This window comes from Melozone crissalis, unplaced genomic scaffold (genome assembly GCF_028551555.1).
Source record: "Melozone crissalis strain CALT ecotype California unplaced genomic scaffold, PUWL_Pcris_2 ptg000016l_1, whole genome shotgun sequence".
NCBI classification, from domain to species: domain Eukaryota; kingdom Metazoa; phylum Chordata; class Aves; order Passeriformes; family Passerellidae; genus Melozone; species Melozone crissalis.
In genome coordinates, this window is record NW_026535794.1 from 45666038 (window position 1) to 45686270 (window position 20233).

Genomic DNA, 20233 nt, shown 5'->3' on the forward strand with positions numbered 1-20233 from the left:
AGTTTGCTCTTCCTGAGTATTTCAACATGTGCCTTTATTAAGCAGCTGTCCTGACAGAACCTGTATTTTTCTATTCAGGAAGCTGCAGGCTGGGGTGCAAGACAAATAAGTCTGTCATAGGACAAAGACAGAAACAATGCAAACACTGTGTAACTGCAAAGTGCAGTCACTGGTAGACACAGCTACCACAACCTGTAATAATTCCTGCCTGGCCTGATTCCCATCTCCCTAGAAGTATGTCTGACAGTAATGCTGCACACTGTCTGCCCAAAGTCAGGAGTGGATGGTAGAGCTGTTCTAACATGATAAACTCATCACAAAGCTCACAAATAACATCAGATTGCAGTGCAGTTATTAAGTGGACTAGAACCTTCCAGGCCACAACTTAACTGGGTAATGAGACAGACCCCTATTTTAAACAGCCTTAATATTCAGAATTACAGTTTGATTCACACCAGCTATCATTTTATATAAAGAGGTGATAGGCTCCAGTGAAAGTGACTTGGCTAAACTTAGCTCAATGAGTAATAAGCCCTTGAAGCACACACCATGCAATAATTACCTATATCACTATGTCTGAATCTTGTGCCAGCTGCTATCCCCATCTTAAATAAATATCCAAAAAAAAGAGTTAACAGAAGTGGATAGCACACTCACATTACTGCAACTTTGTACTAACTTGAATATAGTCTGCATACAGGAAGCAAAATCTGGACAGAAGACCCAAGGTAGCATCAATATGCTGAGCTGCATTTACCAGCACTGAGCTGAGACAGGTTAAGGAACTAAATCTGCCCTCCTGTTTAGAACACCTCCCATCAAACTCCCCCCATTTGCAAACCCACCCTTCCAGGTACAAATGTTAACTAGTACAAAGACAGTGTTGCCAAGAAATACATTTTCTCCTTTCCTACCTTCTTCTCATTTAAGCTGCATGTACTTTACCACAAAGTATTATACCCCAGGGCCCAATAAAAAAGTGGAAGCATCAGTGTTAAAGTATTAGAAAAGCCTTTTGTAAGTGCAGAAGACAGTTATTTCATGCTCTCATTTGCTTTATGGTCATTTAGAAGTATGCAACTACAAAAGCTCCAAATAGAGTAAAACAAACATACACTGGGTGCAGCTCACGTCAGCAGAGATCTCTTAACCTGAAGGTCATATTGTCAACACTACAAATGTGGAAGCAGCTGCTGACATTTTGACATGGTCCCTAAACTGCAGCATGCAAGATCTGTAATTCAGAGACACACTGGAGGTGTCAAAGATTCCAGATTCCATCAAGGATTCCAGACTGTCTGTCAAGGATTCCACTCTTTTACCTCCACAGCTGAGATACTGTATATCCTACCTATTCTCAGCCTGGCTGCCCTCCTGAATCCAGTAAGAGTGATTTGGGCTTCTTTGTTTTGTTTTTAATTAAAAAGCAAGAAGCTCAGAGGTCAACATAGGCTTCCAAGCAAAATACTGGCCAATTTGGACCAAACATCATGTCTTGTACTGTAAATTCTTCAAAATTCTACTCCCCCTCCCTCAAAACACATCCACCCACCCAATCACTGTATTCCTTTTTCCTTCTCCATGTTTTTTTCACTTCAGGCAGCATAAGAGGAATCTTCACACAAAAAGAAGCAAATAACAATCCGTTTAACCCTTGTGACTCAAGTCTGTGTTTGGCAGTACAGAGTGCAAGTGGCAAACTATGCTGAATCTACACTCACTTTGTTGTCTCCTGCAATTATTTCTCAAAGATAACCCTCAAGACATAAAAAGCAAGCAAGGAAGCAAGCAACCCCTTTAAAACCAATAATTCCCATCTTTATGACCTGAACTTTACTCAAGGAATCATTCCTGAATTACAGGGCCATATTCTGCTTCTCATAAATTATAAGCATTTACATCTGTAAATATCCCAGTTTCCAACTTCTATTAAAATTTATTCTCCAAAACATTACTTCATCCACTTCTTCAGAAATGCTTTTGTTTCAGTCAGTTTTAGCAAGCAATTAATGAAGATTTTGCTAGACAGCCAGTACAGCTAGCACAACTACTTCTGGCTACCACAACAACTTCTTGGTATCTTTTGCAAAAAGGCATTTAGAAAAGACATTTATGAAATAGTTATTTGGGTTTTCTTTTAAGAGCTAAATCTTAAATAAGGATTTATATGCATATTATGAGTTCCATTTAACCTTGTTTGCTCATGCTTAAAGTCTGCTACTTCCAAGAGCTTTACAAGCCATTAATAGAATCCTGAAGAAAAAGGAGGAGAAAAAAAAAATGGCTTGCCAATTTCTCTGTTGGAGCTCTCTTAAATGAGGAGATATAGAAAACTCTGTAACACTTGACATACAAAACAAAGCCAGAGAAAAAGCATGGGGGAAAAAACCTGAAGAAACAAAAATAGGGAGAAAAAGTAGATCAACCAAAATGTAAGAATTCATAAAAGATACTTGCAAATGTCTTCAGTGCCCTTAAAGAAAAATCAATGCCTTAACATTCTGAGATCCCAAACTCCTTTCACTTCTCTGGTGGTAATGGACTACAGAATTAAACAACCAAATGTCCAAAGCACTCCCTTACCAAAATCTATTCTTCAGCTTCACATATACTCAGTTCCAAGCTGGCACACTGCTGGATTATAGGTCTTCTATCACAAAGCAAACAACACTTTCCAGTTAGAAATCAGGCAATCAGGAACCACTAGTTCCCATTCAGAAGAGAAATTAATTATCTGTTTTAAGATTTACATCAGAGCAACAATAGAGCAAAGCCCTGTTGTTACTTCCCCAATATCTGAAGTTCAAACTAAGTATTTTAGAGCAGTTCAGTTTAAGGGTTCACTGAATAAAAAAAAACCAAAAAACACACACAAAAACCTTTTATTACCCACACTATAACAACTGCTTTCTTACCTTTACAGGGAGACCTCTGAGGAACAAAGAAGAGAAAACAGTATTACATCTGCTGTAACAAGTCATGTTACAAACTGATCATTTTCCTGACTATGCAGCCCCTCCTATTTCCTCTTACTCACTTCTCCCGCTGCAACATTATATCATGTTTTATCTTCAAGTTATTCCTGCTGGTCATAGGATCAAAACAATAGGCCTGCTCCTAGGTGCATTTAGGAATTTCCTCTCAGCCTTCTTGACAAACTAATTAGTGCTAACTTAACAGATAAGAGAGACAGGACTGGGTATTCAATCCTCCCCGTGCAAATCTGCTAACCAAGAGTATTAAAATGATGTTGCTGGCTTTCTTTTATTAAAAAAGAAAACAAACAAAAATCCAAAACAAAAATACCCCAACAAACCACGAAACAAAAACTCCCACATAACTAACAAATCATTCCATTTTGATGGCATTAACTCACATTCTTAAGGAGACCTACATAACTAATTCTCATTTTTAAAGAGACCTCTATAACTTAATGCCCACAGGTTGAATACAAGCTGTGGTATTATACACCTAAAGCAAACTAAACACTAACTGGCCTTGCCTGCACATTCCTGTGTTGCCTTTCTGCCATCTCCACCATTCATCTAACTCCCTAAGAAAGACAAGCTAGCAATAAAACTAAAACTAAAGAAATCAAACCAAATTTTCACGCCGTGTTTTTCAATTTGCCTCCCTGGCTTATTTCCCAGGGGTAACAGTCAGTATGAAAGATATGGGGACTAAGGAGTACAACACAGCTGGTAGGATAGGGCAGGACTATCCCCAGCAGAAATGGCAAATTGTGAGCCCAGCTAATCTGGTTACAGAGGCACGGCCTTCAGGCACATGCCTTCCCAGGCACCTCTAGCTATTATTAGTGCAGGCTGCCTTTAAAGCACACTGCCACCCTACTAGCAGCACACTTACCCTGGAGCCATATATCCCTCTTGCTCCTTTTTCCTCACAGAGACATTGGTGTTTCTACCACCCCACATCAATGTGATCAGAAATGCAGCCTGGCTGGAAAGGCTAAGCCAAGGGGATGGGGGAGTGCCACTCACAGGCACTGTGTGGGCTTCAGCTGTGTGGGTTTTCAAATGCTGATGTTGCAATGCATTCTTCCAAGCTTCACTGCCACAAAAATAGCAATCCCTGGTGGGACTCAAACCATCGGTGCACTAAGTGGTGTGTGTGCTTAACCATGACACCATAGGGCTGAGGGACACCACTAGGTGAACACCCAGAGCCAGAATTTACAAATCTTACACAGGTATCAGTCAACCCAAGACTTAATAGCAAAGGCCTCCTGTGCAGTTACAGACAGATGAGGTTTGGTTGCCCAAATGAATCCCACAGCCATATGAAACTGATGCTGACAAGCTGACTGGCAATAGAAGAGCCAAGAAACATCTTTGTTCTTGTTGTGTTCATACCCATTGGAAGAGCAGCTCTGCTAGATTTACAAATCCAAGAAATAATCTATTATTAGTCGGTAGAAAGGAAGAAAGATCAGCTTTAATCCCAAGATTTTTTAAAGGAAAAAATTAACTATGATGAACAATAATATTTAAAAGTACAGTTTTGTCCACTTGAATTGAAACATCTGTTTAAAGACCAATTGACAAGTCATGTGAATTATTTTTTAAGGGAGCATCAACTTTAACAAATAAAATACATTTATTTCAATTCTTACTTCTTAATGTAAATATCCACACAGAGATCAGATAATGCATTTCACACTACTTTTTAATAAAAACCCAAAACCATTCATAGTTACACTTCACATTCATAGCTATATTTTGGGTTGAAAGGGATCTTAAAGGTCAACTGGTCCAAACCCCTGCAGTGCATGGGGATATCTTTCACTAGACCAGGTTGCTCAAAGTCCCATCCAGCTGGGCCTTGATAACTTGCAGGAACAGGGCATCCAGAGCTTATCTGTGTGTATCATTTAAGGTCCTATCATTATGATAAATTTCCTGTCATGAGGTCTATTCAACAACCACTTGGGAGCCAGAATAAGACACAAAATATTCCTCTAAGAATGAAATAATATCATAATAAAATCATGCACACTGTATTTAAGAAATCCATTCTCATATTCAGGACCTATATCCAACATGCAGTGACATCTGTCTGCCTTTTCCACCAGGGCTCAGCAGCTCTTCATTAGTTAGGTAACCACTGTGAACTGTTAATTCTATGTTTATTGTCTTCAAATTACACTTGGTTTTGTTCTTTGCCTTTACATACCCACATTTCTAGATTTAATACATTGCTCATTCCATAAAATTATCTGTATTTATTTTTTAAATACAGCAATAACCCCATGAACAAAACAAAAAAATATATTATTGTGCTTTTTTCCAAGTCAAAAATCGTACTTCCCTCCTCTCTTTCCTGCTATTCAGTATAATAGTGCAAAGGGACATCAATGAGAAAACCTTCCAATTTTCTTCCTTTATGTCAACATACAGCAGATGTCCTCTGAAAGCTGATAAATAGTACAAAATGGGTGCAGTGTTTACTTTTGGAGGGCGGATGTTAGTAAGTCAGGCTCAAGAAACTGAGACTGCCTTACCTTGAACATTCATCTGTGAGCAAAGTGAGATAACTGTGTCTTGGAAGTGCTCTGATCCCAGCCTGTGGAATCCCAGGCTCCCATTCTGAACACTGATATTTTTCATAGCAATGTCCCATTGTCAGCTTAACAGTCCACCTATCTTACTAAAATAACTACTGCAGAAGTAGCACCATCTTATTCTGCACAACCCATCTGCCAGACACATTTAACTTCTGTAGAATGCACTCAAATTACTTGAGCAAGTTGCACGCTCCTCAAGGAAAGTCTTCTGGGCCACCTGGAATTTTTATTTTTTAAGAGCATTAGTAATGCACACTATCAACCCTAGTAATGTAGGGGAAAAAAAAGTGCAGGTGCAGCACACATGTCCACTGAGGTTGCTGCCTGTTTCACATACCCTGTCAGGCCCTAAATAGCTACAGAATGTGCCAATCCACTGACCCCAAGAGACTGATAGCCTTTAAACAGAGATTCACAAGAACTGCATTTAATTCTAGTACTGGCATGAACTCCTGAATTACCTCAAATATTTTGATCTTGCTGCCCCCCTTCATCCATTGCACAGTAAGAGAAAATTGGTTTTCATGATTCATGAAACAAACTCGGTTCATTAGAAGTTCACATTGAATATTTTGCAGCTATTGCAAAGGGCAAAGTATTTAGGAAAGTTGCATTTGCCTGAGGTACAACAGTTCCTAAATGAAACCTCATTTAATAGATAAAAGCAGTACAAGTGAATGTCATGGAGAAATCAATGATCTCTACAGAAAAAAAAATTATAGAAAAACATACATCCAGTAATTTGACAGTACATACATCTCTGGCCTTTGGGACAAAGGACTCAGCCAGATAAATGCAATATTTAACTTTTCTCAGCCTCTTCATTCTAATGTCTTTGGATGTCTTGCAAAATCACAGTTTTTGAGAAAGCCACTAGAAGCTAAAATTCTCGTGAGCTAATACAAGAGGTTACAAACATTTCAGACAATCAGAAAAAGCATTTTCAGTTGAGATTGCCTTATACTGGAAACATGTGGCTCTCAGGTCAGTCACAACTCACTAGGTCAAGCTATAACATGCTTATCTACCACCTGATAACATTACATGTCCATCAGGAAATGCAGGCATAAAGGACTGATCTTAATATGGCTTTCACATGTGCAGGTTTGCAGAATTCATTACAAGACCAAAAGCTCTAAGAAGGTAATATTTTTGGTTAATCCTGGTCTCCACCCCTCCATAAATACCTGGATGTGATTATTATTGCAGTAATACCTGAACACAACAGAAGCCCACAATTTCTTTCTCACATCTTTGCCATTTGTGACTACAGCAGAAGATCTACCACAAAAGCACATATTAAAAGATTGATTTCCACCTCATCAATTTACATCAAAAGTACTTAATACCTCCTCAGAAATAGCTATTATGAGCAGATGGCTGCAAAGAAAGACATTCCACTTAAAACAGGTTTAAAGGACAGTCCAAGGATTTTGACATTGTTCCAATGCCTTCCAATTCTGCTCATTTTACAGGTTTCACTGTGGCAATAGGTTTGCACAGATTTGAACTGCAAGGTTTCTGCTTACTGCAGAGGAGTGCCTGCTGCTCCCTTGCAAAGTATGCAACTGTGCAATATCTGATAGTAAAATTAGGCCTTCTGGGACGGGCAATGTTGCTAGCAACAAAAGCTCCACTTACATCAACATTAAAAAGGACAGTCAAAGTCTTCATTTCCCACAGCAGACATTGATGAGATTTAAAAAAAAAAAAAAAAACCATACCTCTCTCTTGAAACAAAACTGCACTTCAGCCCCCCAGGTTACCAAATTGTGGCTGCTGTCAGACCATAATTCATACAGGGTCCTGATTCGCTTGAAATTAGATTCCAATATGACATTACCGGCAGCTGACTTTAAAAAGATGAAATTTAGAATTTCTGTGAACATACAAAGCAAAAATGCACTGATTGATTCCAATTTGCAGTAGTGAACTAAGCTCTTCAAAGAGACACATGTAACTAATTCAATGTATCCATAGTTTTCATTCTTCCTCTCTAGGCTATAAAAGTTTCCACTGTATGAACATTTTCCCAACCTTTGGTTTCTATTAAAAGACGGAACAAGTCAACTCAGCATTAAACTTCATTGAAAACTAATGATGAGTAGTTTTTCTGTGTTTAGTTTGAAGCATGGAATTATTAAATAGCAGAGCAGGGGGTTCATACATTTTTTCCTTTAACTGGGAAACCAGATGAAAGATGATCTCTCCTCTCTGGTGGGCACTGGTGAGGCCACACCTGGGGTACTGTGTCCAGTTCTGGGTTCTCCAGAACAAGAAAAAGATGAATATACTAGAGAGAGGAGAGTGACTGGCCACTAAGAGAAAGAAAGAAGACCAGGGCATTTCTCCTACGAGGAGAGGCTGAAAGAGCTGTGACTGACAGCTAGAGATGAGAAGGTTCAGGGAGAACTCATCAATACCTGCAAGGAGGGAGGACAGGCTCTTTCTTTCATTGGTTCCTAGACGAGACCAGAGTGATGGACACAGTCTGAAACATGAGCAGCTCCCTCTGAACATCCAGGAACATTTTTTCCCTTTGGGACTGACCAGGCACTGACTGAGGTTGCTCAGGGAGGCATTGGATTCTCCAGCCTTGGAGATATTCAGATGCTGTCACGACACAGACCTGTGCCAAGTGCTCTAGGATGAGCCTGCTTGAGCAGGCAGGTTGGACCTGATGACTCCAGAAATCCCTTCCAATCTTAACCACGCTGTGATCCACCAAAGAAGCAACCTTTCTACAGAGCTCAGTATTTCTTTCTTCTATTCACACAGGTGCTTGGAGCCAAGAACATGACATAAGCACAAAAATATGCAGCACGTTATTGTCAGCTTCAGCATCTCATCTACCAACACACAACTAGTTTGATTATATCAGAACTTGGAGTGTAGCAGTTTCAAAATCAGCTCATATACACCAAAGACTACTCTCTCCTGACACCAAAGTCCAATCCACTTACTACTATTGCTTCCTTTGCTCCCTCCTAACAGCTGCTCACTGCCCAGGATGGACAGGCTGAAAACTACCCTCTAAAACCAGCTCTGGCCTGCATCAAGGACTCGATTCCAAGCACCATAATATGGAAGGGGATAGAGGAGGGAATCCACAGCCATGGGAAAATTTGCTCAGGGCTGCCTCATAGTCTAATGTCAAAACAAGCCAAAATGAAACTTTGCAAGGGCTTTTAAACCAAGCTCTTCCCACATTTCCTTCCTTCTTTCTAATGCTCCGTTATGGTGTTCTGAACTTCTGCTACAAACACAAGCAAAACCAACAGGGTCCTACCATATTAATCTATCAGTATCATCACAAAAAAAAACCCCAAATATGCACACAATAACATAAGACAGTTATAGAGCATCAGTCTCATTTGGGTTTTCAGCATCTAATGGACAGCAAGGTTAGACAATCCTGTCCAGAGAAGCTGCAAGATAAGGCAAAGAATCAGCTTCAGCACAGCCACTCACTGATTTAACTAAAGCAAATCTGCCAACATAATTGAATCTAAGAATTATCTCTCAGCTAATCTGTTTGTACTATCAATAAGCCTCTTAGCTGGTCAACCATGAGCAGGATGACTATATGGCATGACTTTTTGCACCCTAATCAATAGGCTCCAATAAAAACAGGAGTATTGATGATTCAAAGTTCAAATAGAGGACAGTTTTAGACAAAGAACAGTATCAGTGAACTCCTGAAATTAACTTAGGAAACATCATGCTATTCACTACAAAATAAAATAAAAGTGCTTGTAAACTCACGGCTATCTCAGTCAAACCATAGAGTAAGCAGGAAGACTTTGAATCAGACACCAACTGGTACCTTGGAAAGCCTATGATAACAGGAAGTTCATTCTCAAGATTTTTATCTCTCCAAGTAGCACTGATCCCACAACTGAATACACAAAATTGAGGCCTCCATACAGGTGCAGCATTCCAAGGTGTCAGTGGCATTGCCTGTGGAGTCTTAATGATATGTACACGACCAGGGAAACACAACTTCACAGCACAGGCACTGCAGAGCACACACCAGTTTTAAAGTTCCAGCTTCATACAGTAACTCAACTGCCTACAACTGACATGCCATCGCTGTCATTTAGTGACTAGAAAGTAGTTCTCTTACTTACTAAGTTTTTGTGATAACTCTGAAAGCCACTTGGTGTGCAGTCACTACCAGAGCCTGTTCCTTTTCACAGCCTTTCTGAAGAACACAAGTGACAATCTCACTCCCAGCAGAATCAAAGAACAACACGAGCATCCCAGGGCATGATGCCAGTATGCCTTTGGTCATTTTACATGCAATTTAAGCATATTTATTCTTAAATGTTCATCTTGGTGGCATCACTAAACTTCTTACAGAGGCAGAACTGCCAGGTACAGCTGGAGAAAAGGAATAATTCAAAAAGGAAAACAAAACTAGCTGTAAAAGCCTACCTATCAATAACATTTTTCTGACCAGAGGAAAAAGCACAGCTACTATGTCCCTACTGTGGTTATGGCTCCCAATAGTACAGACCAGCTCTACCGGTTTGGTTGTTCTTGCATTAATGTGGAAGTGTTGGGAAATAAGTACTGTGTGAAGTCAAATGACAACTTTGTAAGAGTTAAAACAGGGTTACTCAAAGATACACCAATTAAGTACCCAGCCTAATACTGGAGACTTATTAGAGCAGGCACTCATTTTTACTGAGGCAGAGGGAAAGCTATATTGCTCAAAACTTTTAACAAAGGATACACAGTTCTCTGCAAATTAACAAGAAACTACCAATCTTGAGTATTACTTGGAACATACAACACCTAGACAGCCCAAAACAAATGATGTCCTACAAATGCTATTTCTGGTCCTGGCAGAAGGAGCACTTAAACCAACCCCAACCCTGGAGATCAACAAAATTTAAAGATTTAGGGAAGAAATATATTTCAAACAAATGTAACTCATAGACTGCCTTCCTGCTTATTTATCTCTCCTCTCCCAAGGAAAAATTTAAATAACAAAGGAAAGTGCTTTGAAGAAAAATGTGTACAGCTTTCAGAAAGGGCAACAGGTTTGGTTTTAACCTCTTGCCTTTCAATACTGCAGATGCTACCTCAACAGCACTGACTCTGAAAATCCTTTCTACAGAACTATTTAAAAAGAAAAGTATCTTGCATTCAGTTTACAGTCTATCACAGCAGACACAGTGACAAGTTTTAGCATTTTTCCTTTTCAGTATTATAGCAACAACAGTAAGAAACAATAATATTGATCAAGTACGCATTTAAAACAAAAATATTTAACCTGCACTAATTTCTGCAATACTAATCTCATTATTCTATCCCAAAGCAGATTGGCCAGACTATAATTAAAATCCTCAGAGCACACTGAAAGATTAGGATCGAATTACTTCTACAAAAGCAGCTGGTAATCTGTTACAGGACACAGAATGTGTGAAGCAGCAAGGAGCTCAGGCGTAAACTGCAGCAGAGAGGAACAACAGAAGTTCCCAGCAGTTCCAGGCAAATCCTTCCAATATGATCTTGCTCTCTGGTACGTGCAAGCTCACTTACTCCCACCAGCTCTCACCTGTGTTCCACAAACTGTCAGAGTGCCAAGTTAACAAACATTAACATCCACGGCAAAACTTGTGTATCACATCCTGGTCTGCCTCATTAGTCAGGACTCTGGATTAAACTAGTCAGACGCTCAGAGGCTGCTGCAGCAGCTGGATATTTCACTGGGATTTTAAGCACCCACATATCAAACATGGGGCATCACATACATAAATGCACGTGCCTAATCTCATTAATGCTTCCCTGGCATATTGTTGTGCTGCCCAGTGCTCTAGAACAGGCACCAAGTTGCAGTATGATTTTTTTATTCATAATTGAACAAAAGATGAAGAGATGATTTTTGTCTGGCATGGGATTTTTTTGCACTAGAGCCAGAGATCCTACTTCTTTCCACTACTATCATCCATCATTCGCTGGCAAGTGCGAGTTCATTCATGCAACTGACACAAACTTTTGTTTTACTTCAACAGAAATTTACATTCTATCCATTCTATCTGTTCATACAACCGTCTAGTCTTCACTCAGTAGTTCACATTAAAAGCTGAAAACTCTTGCCTTCCACTAGGATTCTTACCATCCTGGTTTCCCTCACTTGCAAGAATGCTCATTGAAAAACAGTGAAGTAAGCTTAATAGTTTAATGTAATTTTCTTATTGTCATCACGGGTTGCTCTGACTCAGTCAAAACAGGTTACAGTGCCTCAGAGAAGGCATGTTTTTGTGAATACAGTCCCTGGGCTTGGAGACAACACTCCTTCCCCTCCTCCAAGCTTCTTCTGGTAACTCTGAAGAGCCCTGCTAGGACAAACATGTTTAAACCCAGAGTAATTCCAGCACAGGTAGAAGGCAGGGCACTACAAACAGTACATGCAACTGTGTACACACAGCAGTAAGACAGGCACATATGGCAAACTGGTCATCATAACTGCTGTTTGGTTTTGTTTTAACTTTTTGTTGTTGTTTGCTTTTTTTAGTGTGGTTTTTTTGTTGTTTTTTTTTTTGTTTGTATGTTTGCCGCTGCTTTCCTGATTGCAAAAACCATTACACCCACGACTTAATCTCAGCGGACCGAAAGGTTCAAATAAGGTTACAGATTGCAAGGCAGAAAAAAGTGTCCGCACAGAGACTTTCTCTTGAAGTCGGAGAGAAGGAGAACATGAACTCTGGTTCCCTCTCTTTAATAGATGTTCCATTTCTTTGGAAATTTCCTAGCTCTTGCCTATTTTTACCTGAAAAAAAACTCCCCTATAGATGAAGTTTCAAAATCGTCAGAGGCAAACCAAAAGAGCCGCCAGGATCTCAAACTTGTTAAAAAGCCATAATGGAATATTTTTGTCATTTTAAACAGTGGAATGCTGCCAAAAGCTATCCATAATCCCCAACGCTGAAAAAACCCAGTCAGTATTTGCAGGTCCCTCTGCGATGGCTAGAAAGCTACTTCTGCATGCAGGGGCCCCTGTATCTGGGAACAACAGCAGTTTAGCTGTAAGTAATGCAGAGGCACAATTCTGGGAGCGATTCTTGACCTTCGGTACGCAATTCCACTCATGTGCTTCTTTCCTTTCAGGGCGCGGAAGGGACAAAAGAGCACAGGCAGCAGAGCCAGGCGCAGCGCCCGCCCCCGAGCCAGCGGGCTGTGAAGGTCGAGGGGCCCGAGGAGAAGGAAGAGCGGCTGCACCTTGCTCACCCCCGTTCCGCAGCTCGCCGAGCGCTGCAGGCCTCGCCCGCACACCGCAGCCCCGGCAGGCGCCCCCCGCGCCCGTTCGCTCCCCCGGGGGCGAGCGGGGCCAGAGGCGGCCGCGCCGGTGCCGCCGCGCATCCCCGCCCGCCCCGCGCCGTCCCCCCGCGCCCTCCGCCGCACTCACCCCGCTCCGGGCCCCCCGGGCGGCGGGGCGCGGGCGGCGGCGCCCCCGCGGGCCGGGGGAGCCTCGCTGCCGGCGGCGGCCACCTCCGGGCTGCTTCCCCCCTCACGGCTCGCCCCCGGCCCGCGCCGCTGAGAGGCCGCGGCGTGCGGGGCGGGCAGAGCACAGGGGCTGCAGTGGCCGGCTGGCTGCTGCTGCTTCTCCCTCCTCCTGCCGGCGCCTCATGTGCCCTCCTCCTCCCGGGTCTCTGCTGCCAGGCCGCCGCCGCTCCAGCTCCCCGCTCTCCAGCGGCCACCGGGGACCGCTGCGAACCCCTCCGGCCGGGCGGCAGCACACGTGGGGCGGCCGCCGGGCGCTCTCCGCCGCCGCTGCCAGGCGCGGGGCTCCTCCGGCCGCGCAGCCTCCTCAGGAGGCGGGGCGGCGCGGACACCTCGGGGGCTGCGGCGCCGCCCGCCGCCGGCGGGGCAGCAGGAAGGGGCGGGAGGCAGGGAGCGCCGCCGGCGGCCACCTCGGCGGCCGCTGGCTCGGTAGTCGTAGCGCTCCCTTTCCCGCCCCCCGGAGGCCATTACCTCATGGCCCGGCCCTGCCGCGGAGGAGGGGCCGAGCGTCGCCCGGCAACCGGCCCCCTGCCGCGGGACGGGCTGGGCCAGCCGCGGGCCAGGATGCCCGCGGAGGGCGGGAGGGGTTGTGGCCGTGCGGAGCAGCCCGAGCGCGGCCGCGGGCAGCGCTGCCCGGCACTGCTCCCACCGCTCCCGGGACGCGCACAACCGACCTGGGCTGCTCTGGGAGGCGGAGAGGGCAAGAATGATTACAGAATGTGTTAAACAGCAGAAAATCCGCAAAGGAAATATTTGCTATGAATGTGCCGTATATAGAGAAAAGTCTCAAGTCCAAGTTCTTTTCCACTCTTTTTGGTGGTGCCCCGCGACAGGACAAGGAGCAATGGCCATAAACTAAATCACAGGAAGTTTCAACTGAACATGAGGAGGAACTTCTTTACATTGAGGGTGGCAGAGCACTGAACAGGCTGCCCAGGGAAGTCATGGAATCTCCCTCTCTGGAGACATTCAAAACCCTCCTGGATGAGTTCCTGTGTAACCTGCTCTCACTCACCCTGCCTTGGCAGGGGGGTTGGACAAGATGATCTACAGAGGTCCCTTCCAAACCTATCCTGTGATAAATGCAATAATTATGGGGGGGAAAAAAGGTCACAAACCTAGAACAAATCAGGACTTTATATATTTGCAGCTCACAGAACTATTTATTGGAGAAAGGTTTGACTGTTTTTGTCTGCTGGCAAGGGAGGAATAGAACTGTGTTCAAGGTTACAGCTGGTAAGACCAAAAAAAAAAAATGTTGCAGTCGTGCTGTTGGTGACAGGATTCCAGAAGCATGGAATAACCTTCAGAGAGTGTAAATGAATTCAGGGCTTGACCCCGAATAACCCATAAAAAGAAATGATCCAACCCTTCACAGATGCAAACAAAGAGAATCCCAGATGGGGATGTATGCTTTTGGGTGGCAGAAAAGAGAGGAGAAATATTGCAAGGACAACAGGATTCTCAGGCAGCAGCCTTCTGAGCAGGCGTGTCTACAGAGCAAATCCCCTGCTAGTGATTTAAATGGGGCATGTGAGTCAACTTAAAAGCTTGGTGCTGCTGCCAAAAGGAACAGGCTGCTCTCCCCACTTCTCCTGTGGAGGACAAAGGCACTCCTGCTTTTTCCAAGGGCTGGTTCTGCTGCTTAGGATTCCTCAGTGAGTGACTCAGTTTACTAACCTCACACAGAACTGTATTTTTTTCTTGTCGGTTTTCTGCCCCGTTACTGAACTGATTCACCCTAACATCATAGAAATATGGAGTGAGCACAAAAGATGAGTTGAGACCATTAGTCTGGGAGGAAAGGGACCCACCCCTCTGGTAACCTTGCACTCTTAAATCATCTCAGTAGTCTCATCTAAATCCTCTCTAAAATAGAAAGTCCATGTTACTGCTAAGAAGTCTAACAAAAAAGTTGGTGCCTTCCACTTCTCACCCTTAGCTGAGTCTTCCCATTGCTCCCTTTGTGCTAAATCTTGAATACATGTGACCTTGCCAGTGAGCACACTAAATCAGGAAGCTTTAAAAAAGGGTTCTTTTCTGATTAATACTGAAACAGATAACTCTGAACTCAGATGAGTGACAGAGGTTGCACAAGAGAGGAAACAAGACTGAGAGGTTGCAAAAGATGGATGGAGCCCCAAAGCAGCAGCTGGGAACTCGTTATAATGTGTAACATAAGGCCAGTGAGATAGCAGTGAGGACTAATGGTCTGTACAGTGAAGGAGAAGTAATTATGAGGAACAAAAGTTTGCTCTCTGCTTTACATACTACAAATGAGAAGCAGAGGGGTAAAAAAAAAAAAATAAGCTTTCAGTTCCAGAAAAACAGAGGACGACACAGAACAGAAGCACTTTGGAATCCAGCCCAGGAAGAAAATCAAATGCTGAGAAAAAAAAAAAGAGAAGGCAGAGGGAAAACCAGGAAGTAGAAAAGTGAATATTCACACCAAACACAGCGAGAAACAAGTGTGCATGGTTGTAGGTTTCTTATTGAGAAGAACCAATTGACCTGTCACGTCTGTAAGGAACAAGGATTTGAGATGTACTGCTGAGACTGAAAAGACTCTTGTTAAAGTGAGCAGATGTCCTTCACAGTGGGAGAAATGGCAATGACACACACTATTTACACTCAAACACAGTATGTAGAAAAGAGAACTTGGGGCTATGAAATTGCCAGGCCCTTGCATGCTAGGTGTGCATCTGTACACTGGCCACATGACATGGTAGCAATTGTTTGGTAGTGCTGTGCCAAATCCTCCTGATGATTTTTTGGTCATGTTGTGCTATAGGGCACATAAGCATACTCCTCTGGATTTCTATCACCAGCTCAATTTCCACCTAAAAATTCCAAAGCTGGAAATTGATGCGGTAACCAAATACTTGCAAAAAGTTTCCTAGGTTTCTCTGCTCTCCTTCTGATTTCATTATCTTTTCCATTTCCTCTCTCTTCTTGATTTTATCATATATGATATTATCATCACATGATATTTTCATATTCATTCTCAATTTTGCTTCCTTGATTACATCTCTAGAAGAGACTTTATTTCCACCCTGATAAAATACAGGACCTTTTAAATGTACTTTTCAGTGAGCGTGCTGATGTTTTTCTTCTAATCCTCACCATTCGCTGTCTGTAGAACCTCTTTTATAAGCCCTGTAGAGTAATCAAAGAATACAATAAAAGCTTTAAAAGCATTTGAAACCAGTTTAAGAAATCTCTGATTAGTTTGCCAGCTGAAGACTCCAATTGCAGCTGCAATTGTGGGGTAAACGATTTTAATCTCAGAGAACAAACTAATTCCAGTGGGCATTAACAAGTGTTTGGAGAGAAAAAAAAATCTCTAAAACATACCCTGTGTTTCTGAATAGCTGCCACGGAGTTAAGAAGAAAGGAGTTGCAGTGCTTTCTCTTTTTGTTCTTCCTGCTGGTACCTGGTGTTGCTGGCCCCATTTCTCACACTTTTATAACAGCATGAACTAAGTAATGCTGCAAATTCTTTAAAAATATCTATAAAGTGTCTGCAAAACACTCCCTGTACAACATCATTTCTTGTTTAAATGGTGTTTTTTGTAAAGCTGTCATTGCTTTTACCTGAATCTGTATCAAAACACACAGATTCTTGCAAGTTGTCTCACAGAGCACGTGAAAATTAACAATGTAAGTACTTTTGACTGATTTTTCTTGTTTGATGTTTGGGGGTTTTGTTTGTTTTGAAGGAGGTTTTTTTGTTTATTTATTTGTTTCATTTTACAGGATGTTCTTCAATGCTACCTTTGCTGGAAGAATCAAATCAGCAGAAAAGCTTTTCTTGTTCAGAGCTTTGTGCTTCTTTCAGCTAGCATCAAGCAGCACCAATGCCTTCCCCTTCTTCAACTGCATCTCTGCTGGAAATTTCTTTCCTGTAGAGGGGCTGCATCTTTCAGGAGCAGTACCAAATTATGGAATTGGCCTGAAGTGTTATTCTGACTATGACTTAAGGAGACCTGATGCTGATTTGAGCAAAAACACATGGAAAATGAGAGGCTAAATAAAAATAAAATAAGTAAGTAACTTTATGGACCAGCTAAAACATAAACATAAGCTGAGGAGAGAAATAAAAGGAAGATGAAAATAATTTAAGGAGAAAACTCATAAAAAATTTTCTTCATAGGGGATCATAAATAATAATTATGCCAAAAGAAGCGTTATTCCAGATCTTACAGCTTGAGAAAAAAAAAAAAACCAAAAAAACAAATGGAGGCAAACAGTGACTCAGAGAATGGGGTTTTGCACATATTTTGCATTAATGAGATACAAGTTGGAATAAATAGTTTGTAAAGCTCAGATTAGCATTATAAGTGAAGTCAAGTACACAAAGAGGAAATAAAATGCTAGATAGTGGGGTAATGATAAATGTGCCAGCCATGCATTCTGCAAGAAAAGGAAAAAACCCATGTAATCAAGAAAAGTCAAATGAGAATTATACAATGGAATGATGCTAATACTTCTGACATTGTGAATTTTAATCAGAAAGCAAAAGATATTCTGAGTATACAGTCTGAATCTTCAGAATATGCAACATAAAAGCCACTGCTTGCTGCTGGAACAGTGAATTTGTATATGTGATAAAGAAGCATGACTCTTGTGTGAGTACAAACTGCCGGATGTAATTGAAGAAAACAGGATGTTCTCCTGCCATGTTATACCTGGAAGAGATGAAAATAATTCAACCAGCATAGCACGCTTTACACACTATCTATTGCATTAAAACAAGGAATGGTTTGATCATTGAAATACACACAAAAAGAAATAATTTTACATAATCTCAAAATTACATAAACAGAATGGTAGTCACTGAAAAAGCAAAATATTGTCCAGGCCTATTCAGCCTCTCTGTCTCAGCAAGACAGTCATCATCATATTTTGGAAGCCAGCAAGTAGGCTTAGGTGCTGAGGATGCTGTTAGTAGTGAACCTTACAGCAGAAGAGTATCAGCTCTGCCAGCCAGGCTCAGAATACCAGTAGCAGAGCTGATTATACTCAAGAATATGATATGAGAAATGCCTGGCAGAAACTGTGCTAATCCATTACAATTAACCCCATCTCTAAACAAACAAATAAACAAACAAAAAGGAAGTTGGTCCTGACTGCAGTATCATATTCAGAGCAGTTGCTGATTTCCAGGGAAACCCAATTATTTTGGGAAGGTAAAAATACCTTGTAATATGCCCACCTTAAAAGGTATTAACTCAGACAGTATTAAAATTTTCAGCATATCTCACCACATCTCTTTCCAACTTTAGGCATATGCAAAGCACTGAGACCATAACAGAGGAAGAGGAAACACAAGCCTGGCATACATGTAGTATTGGTGACCTTGCAAGTTGATCCAGTGAGCTGAGATCTGGAGCCTTGTTATCTTACAAGAAACTACTAGTAACTTTTTTTGCCTCACCAGTGAGGCAAAACTTTGAACCACCGCCTCACCAGGGAGACAAATTTTGAAACATTATTGCAAAACACAAACTGTTTACAATACTCAAAAGTGTAGAGGATAACTCTTTGATTGGGAAAAAAATTTTCACACAAGAACCCCAGAAAGCACCTAAGAATTTGAAAAGTCATTGCTATTTTCAAATGTTAGAAATATATGACACTAAAACAGTAAAATTTGAATTTATTTCATCAATGTGAGATGGACCAGTAAGTACAAGAGAGTTGTACCAGAAAACCAAGATAACAAAATCATAATATCATATCAAAATGATAATATCATAATGACATATTAATGTTACCACAGAAATACAAAAATAAATAACAAAGTTTCACTCAAACAATGAAAATATATGCCAATTTCAACAGGACATTGGAAAATAATCTGAAAATAAAAAACACGAGGTAAAGATGCGCCCATGTCCACCAATCTGCCAAAAGGGTCAAACACCAAAAAAGTGGCTTTATGCACTTCCCAGGAATGACAGTACTGTCAAGGCAAATGGAACATAAGAGTATTTTATTTGAGCAACTGAATCATCATACCCTAGATGCCAAGAATAGAAATTCTCTTGAGAATGGGGTCAGTCTGGAATAGAAATAAACACCATGTACTAACAAGATGGGATAGAGCATGAGTAATCATGATATCGGGGGGGGGGGGGGGGGGGGAAGAAAAGCTGGTACATATGGCAAAATAAAACAATTGTGTAGCATTTTCAATTGTATAGCATTAGAGCACATGAAGAACGCGTTTTACAAAACATGGAAACACACCTCAAAATTAAAGGCTACTGGTCAGACTTTTGAGTACCAGGCAAAATGTCAGAGGCTTGTGCAGTACCCACTGAGGGAAGAGCAGTGAAGTGTTTAAGCATGCCTGAACTATGTGCTTGCAATCACGAGATCTCAGTTTGCCCTAAATTAGATCATATATTTATTTGAGAACAAGAATTTGATTACATCTGACTGTCACGTCTAATAGCCAGGCAAACAGCAAGGCTGAGTTTGCTGCACAGATTGCTAGGAGTATTGAAATGGTGCAAACAAGACAGAGAATATTTTGCATTCCGTTCTTGAATGCTGAAAATATTCCCATAGAAAAGTTCACTGCAGTTGAGTACAATGCTTGAAGTCATGTTAAGTAACAGGATAAACTCAGGAGTAACAGACTGAAACAGTAAGTAAAGGCCAAAGATAAGAGTCTTTTAATTACAACCCTCATCTGGATTTGTAATACTTTATTTCTGCAAGATTGCTCTCATACCTGAAGCAACATGTTTAAAGAGAGACTCCTCCATTCTTACACCAAATCAAAGAGAAAATACCCCATCTGGAGTATATTGAAAATGTGCTACCTGATTGTAAAAAACATGCAGACGTGTAATGAAATGTGTAACAACAATAAAAAAGTGCCCATAGTTTCCAATAAGGAGAGGCTGGAAAAAAAGGTGGTATAAGTCAACATATCTCCCTATGTCTGCCTTTACTTGTACTGAAAATTTTTTTATCATGGAGACATTTAATTCCAAAAGCTATAAACCTCTGGTTCAAGTGTTACTAAACTTTTTTGAATGTTTATTTTAGTGTGTTTCTCTCGCTCTATTTTGTAGTGCTATTGCCACTATTATATGAAGATTTCAGCAGACTTCATTTATGTTA

At 41.5% G+C, this 20233-nt stretch overlaps 1 protein-coding gene across 3 annotated transcripts in view; it reads right to left on the reverse strand.

Annotated features, from left to right (window-relative positions):
* The window catches only part of TRAK1 (trafficking kinesin protein 1), a 126351-nt gene extending 113293 nt beyond the window's left edge, over window positions 1-13058 (reverse strand). The window contains exon 1 of one of the 3 annotated variants that reach the window (XM_054274294.1): window positions 13002-13058. The gene's annotated coding sequence lies outside the window, so the exon portion shown is untranslated. The remainder of the gene's footprint in view (window positions 1-13001) is intronic. The other 2 variants (XM_054274293.1, XM_054274297.1) reach the window with 2 other exon arrangements.
* Window positions 13059-20233: the final 7175 nt, after the last annotated feature.